This window comes from Desmodus rotundus, chromosome 12 (genome assembly GCF_022682495.2).
Source record: "Desmodus rotundus isolate HL8 chromosome 12, HLdesRot8A.1, whole genome shotgun sequence".
NCBI lineage: Eukaryota > Metazoa > Chordata > Mammalia > Chiroptera > Phyllostomidae > Desmodus > Desmodus rotundus.
In genome coordinates this window covers 70,728,830-70,734,653 of record NC_071398.1, presented here as the reverse complement: position 1 = coordinate 70,734,653, position 5,824 = coordinate 70,728,830, and the positions used below count along the sequence as shown (strand labels likewise).

Here is a 5,824-nt window from a genome sequence, read left to right as displayed (position 1 = left end):
ATAATCTCGAGGCTTTTCCTTATCTGCAGATGAAGAGTGCTGTGAACACAGCTTCTCTGGGTGTCTGGCCTAGCTCTGGGCTCTCAGCTGGCTGGCTGTCAGTTGTGGGCAGAAGGTGCACCATTAAAGGCTCATCTAGAACCACATCATTTGAAAGCATTTCCCAAATTACATGAACAAGGGCTTTCAGCAGCACAAATTGGGGCTTTGAAGTGAACCAATCTTCCATAGGTGTTACAGATGGAGAATGATTACAAATCCTTATAGGGCAAAAAGTCAGTTTTTCTGACATTAATGTAATCCCTTCATTCAGTGACAATGTGCAGGATGAAGCAAAAGTAGATTTATAGTTAGTCATATGGAAAACAAGACAATAATTAGTAAATAATAATACAAGAATAAACTCTGTGTTTCACATACATCTATAAACCTACATATCTCGCCATGTGTAATGTGCAGCCATATTTTTTGTCCAAACTTTCAGGAAAAAAATCTTTTGTTTTAATTTTTTAATTAAATTTTAATTTATTTATATTTAGAAACAAAACCAATTATCATATGCCAGGGTATTCTCCTGCATATGGATATTGTTATTGTTTTCTAGAGTTATACTTTTAATGCATAAGCATAAATAAAAGAATTAAAAACATTTATACAGATATGGCATTAGGGCCACTCATGTAGAATGCGTATCCTCATTTTTCTCTCAAAAATTTGGGTAAAAGGTGCACATTATACACAATATAATAACGTACTTTTGCCCCACCCTGTATTTCAAGATCAGATTGTGGGGGTCCCTTTTGTTACACTATTCAAAATGCAAAACTTGAGGCGATGCTCCGAGGGAAGTGTGGAACGGGGAAATGGGCAGAGGCCGGGAACAGGACCACCCGCATCTGGGCTGGGCATTCCATTCCCTGGGTTGCCTTCAGCCCATAGTTTCCTTTGAACCGTGGTATGGTCAGGAAAAAGACTACAATGTTCTAGTCATAGCTCTTCTTGGACCCAGCCTCGAAGACCTTTTCAATTTCTGTTCGAGAAGGTTCACAATGAAAACTGTACTTATGTTAGCTGACCAGATGATCAGTAGAATTGAATAGGTGCATACAAAGAATTTTATACACAGAGACATTAAACCAGATAACTTCCTAATGGGTATTGGGCGTTACCGTAATAAGTGTTTAGAATCTCCAGTGGGGAAGAGGAAAAGAAGCATGACTGTTAGTACTTCTCAGGACCCATCTTTCTCAGGATTAAACCAGTTATTCCTTATTGATTTTGGTTTGGCCAAAAAGTACAGAGACAACAGGACAAGGCAATACATACTGTACAGAGAAGATAAAAGTCTCACCGGCACTGCCCGGTGTGCTAGCATCAATGCACATCTTGGTATTGAACAGAGTCGCCGAGATGACATGGAATCATTAGGATATGTTTTGATGTATTTTAATAGAACCAGCCTGCCTGCCAAGGACTAAAGGCTGCAACAAAGAAACAAAAATATGAAAAGATTAGTGAAAAGAAGATGTCCACTCCTGTTGAAGTTTTATGTAAGGGGTTTTCTGCAGAATATGCCATGTACTTAAACTATTGTCATGGGCTGCGCTTTGAGGAAGGCCTGGATTACATGTATCTGAGGCAGCTATTCCGCATTCTTTTCAGGACCCTGAACCACCAGTATGACTACACATTTGACTGGACAATGTTAAAGCAGAAAGCAGCACAACAGGCAGCCTCTTCGAGTGGGCAGGGTCAGCAGGCCCAAACCCCCACAGGTTTCTAAGCATGAATCAAGAACAGAAGGAGCAGTGCAGATGATCGGAGCAGCATTTGTTTCTCCCAAAATCTAGGAATTTTAGTTCATATGTGCACTAGCCAGTGCTTGTGGACAACCATTTACTTGGTATAAAGAACTTAACTTCAGTATAAACTGGCTCTGGGCAGCATTGGTGATGCTGGGTCCCGAGTTGTAGCTGCTGTTAATTGTGAATATTAACTGAGATAGTGAAACATGGTGTCCAGTTTTCTATTGCACTTTTTCAAGTGGAAAAGTTAACTAAATGGCTGACACACACAAATTGGTGGAGAGATTGTGCATATGCCAATTTTTTTTTTTGTTAAAATCTTTTACTTTGAACTATACTGCTTGGAGATGGCATTTCAGAAGAACGGCATGAACGGTCTTCAGCCACAGTTGTGACCATTGCAAATGCTCACAGTTGTGTGTTCTTAGGGTTTATCCATCCCCTGGGGTTCACAAGTTGTTCACTTAAAGCATTCTTAAAATGGTTGGCTTCTTGTTTGCAAGCCAACTGATATAGTAGCAACCAAAGATTCCAGTGTTTGAGCATATGAAAGACTGCCTGCTTACCTGTGCTGGAGATAACAGCATCTAAAAGTGAAGACTTAAGAAAACCTTAGTGACTGCTACATTATTCTTAGGGCTCTGCATTAACTCTGTAATGTTATTGGTAATAAAAAAAATATTTGTCACACAAAGTTAGTTAACATCTTAAAACTGAACATGTATGTATGTTTCTTAGATAAATGTAATCACTATAAACATCTATATGATCTGGGATTTTGTTTTTATTTTGAAATGAGCTTTTTTGTTTACAAGTTCATTAAAAACTATAAACTTTCTGTAAAAAAATGCAAAACTCTTTGAAAGTCTCTGAATACAAGCCTTAGAATAGTGGGTATTTACATACCCTCACATGTCCTATGAATACCCAGAGTGCTTTGCTACTCAGCTAATCAAAATCTTTCACCCAAAACCTGTTAAATGGAAGGTACTGCACTAGGTGAAAGGGACTAGAGCATTGGGAAAGACATCATTTCAGGAATTCAGATATAATTGTGAAGTCTTATTGTAATTCCCAGGTACTCTACAGGTTGATGAAGGAAGGTGCCACTGTTGGCTAAAATAGTTTGGGAGAGCTTTAGGGAGGAGATGGGGCTTGTTCTGGGTAGGATGAGTGGATTTCAGGTAGACCAAGTGGACTAGGGAGGCATTTCAGGTAATGCGAAGAAAGCTGGGGAGTAAGAATGGACAAAGTATATTTTAAGAAAAAGATACTTGACCAGTCAGACTATAGTGGAGATTCTATCACTCTTTGATAAAGGGCTGCACTTCCTTTCAAGAGTTAACTGTACAGAAGAGATATTGGTTTCAACCATCCATCTATTCATTCAGGAAGGAATTGAGTGCAGTAAGATATAGGTTCCATGAAAGCAGGATCTATATCTGTTTTTTTTGCTGCTGAATTCCCAGTGCGTGTCATTGAACAGGCACTCAGGAAACATTTGTAAGTTGAAAGAATGAATGAATTGCATTTATGTGTCATATATACAAGACCATACATAAGTGCTCTGATCAGAAAGTAGCCCTATATGAGTTCAGAAAAATCGCTTTCTGAAGGGAGACTAGGAGGGAGAGAAGAGATAGAAAAGAAACATGTGACAGAAGTCACAATGAAACATAAGTTAGGAGAGAGGGCACAATTTTATTTTTTTAAATCTTATTGGGAGTATGAAATGGGTGGTCGATTCTGTGGCTGGAATGGTGATTAGGATGCAAGGGATGAGAATGAGGACAAGAAGGGCAAGAGTAATGATATTAAAGCTAATATCCTAGATCTCTCTACATTGGCCTGGTCAGTGCTTTCTTTTGGAGATTAAAAACAAGTTTTGGGGAAAAGAAATTATTTTCTCTAAAGGGCTGGTTTTATATTTGTATCTTAAAAACAATTCCAAGAGTATCACCTGAACCAGCCTGAGCTGCCTCTGTTCTTATTAGTCAAATAAGGACTTGAATAAGCAGAATTTGTGTCAGTGAGGGAAACTGCTTGGGGCAACAGCCTAGATGAAGCTAAGTAGACTGGTTTTGCCCACTTTTAAACAATGGCTCATGAAGGAGGCCTCATCTTTCCCATCCCAGCATCTGCCATATTTCAACCTAATCCTCTGCACTCGGCATCATATAATCTATTTAGTTTAATCAAATTTACTGAGCACTGGCCCAGGTACTGAGAATGCAAGTATGGACAAAATATACCTCTGTCCAGTTTAGTGGAGAGAGTTTTGGCCTATATGACATGGTGATGGGAAGTCTATTTTGTGTTTTTGTGATCAGCATTATCATCACCATCATCAGCACTGTAAGCCAAAAATGACAGTAAACTGTTACCTCATTTAATTCTTAATCAATTTTGTAGAGTAAGCATGATGATTATTCCCATTTTGTAGATGGGAAAACTGAGACTTGGAGATATTAAATGACTCACCCAAGGTCAAAGAAGTTGGCAAGTGGCAGAGCTGTGATCTGAATCCCGATCTATCTGACTTTAAAACCCAAACTCTTGACCATCATTCAATACTACTCCTTTAAGTCTGTTGCCTGTGTGGGCATCACAATAGTTTGATATGGAAAGTACCAATTAAAAGACCTTTCCTTGCCCTCCATCATAGTTCAGGTAATGCTTTTGTCCCCTCTGATGTGGTTAGAACAAACACATGCTGTACAGTGGTTGGCAATCTGCCGCAAGTGTCAGTTTCATGAAGGTGTCCCCTTATGCAGCCACAGGTATACAGCAGTTCCTGTTCTTTGTTAGGAGTTCTGGGAGGATCTTGTCTCCAATGAGGCATGGTGATGATTAGATCAAGATGACTTGACTTCAGCAATGTTTTTCCCAACAACTTTGTGTGAAGGAACCAGATTTGGCCAAGACCAGTTTGTGCAGCTCGTGGAAACACTGGGGCTGAGAGCATCCTGTTATCAGATACCAGTGCAGTGACTGGTGAATGTCATGTGCAGACCTTGCAGACTTCTAGCCACGGCTTAATTATAATCATTAAGCTTTTATAGGACAATGAATGTATTGCAAAGGATTTTATGATCTTCTTTTCCCCATACTGGCTAGTCTGATGAAAGGGTTGCCGCCTCTACTTTCCAAATATGGAAACAGGTCCCCTGTGAGCTTACTGTCAGAGGTCACCCAGTGGTTGAGCTGGGGTTCTGACTTGCTGGATTGGCCAGAGGTGGTGTTCTCATTTTAGGCCAATCATTTATGTGGGAACCATGGAAACTTAGAACTAATGAAATAACATGCTGGAGATCTGAAAGATAGTAGGACATGTTGTTTGAAATTTGTGTTTTGTCTTCCAGTGAGAATTTTGCTTTTGATTTATTAGAATTTGATGAATCAAATGTAGAAGAACAGAGTCATACTGTTCCCCTTCTACAGTCCTCCCCTTTTCTTTTAAATTAACATTAAATAATATTAAAGTATAGTTGGCATACAATATTGTATAAATTTCAGGTGTACAACATAGTTATTTATATATTTTGGATATTAACCCCTATGGATATATCATTTGTGAGTATCTTCTCCCACTCAGTTAGTTATTTTTCCATTTGGTTGATGGTTTCCTTTGATGCACAAAAGCTTTTTAGTTTGATGTAATCACATTATTTTTGCTTTTGTTTTCCTTGCCTGGGAATAAATATATAAACAAAAAAATTTTCTGAGATGGATATCTAACAGTTTCCTACCCGTGTTTTCTCCTAGGAGTTTTATGGTTCTGTTCTTATACTTAAATCTATAATCCATTTTGACTTCATTTTTTGTGTATGGTGTAAGGAATTTGTTCACATTCTTTTTTTCTTTTCTTTTTTTTTTGCATGGAGCCTTTCTGTTTTCTCAGCACCATTTATTGAAGAGACTATCTTTTCTGCCCTTGTATATTCTTGCCTCCTTTGTTGTAGATTAATTGATTATGTAAATATGCATGGGTTTATTTCTGGGGTCTCTATTCTGTTCCA

The 5,824-nt window shown here is 38.5% G+C and overlaps 1 pseudogene; it reads left to right on the top strand.

The window, feature by feature from the left end:
• The first annotated feature begins 982 nt into the window (after positions 1 to 982).
• On the top strand, positions 983 to 2,083 carry LOC112315334 (casein kinase I pseudogene; annotated as a pseudogene).
• The last annotated feature ends 3,741 nt before the right edge of the window (positions 2,084 to 5,824 follow it).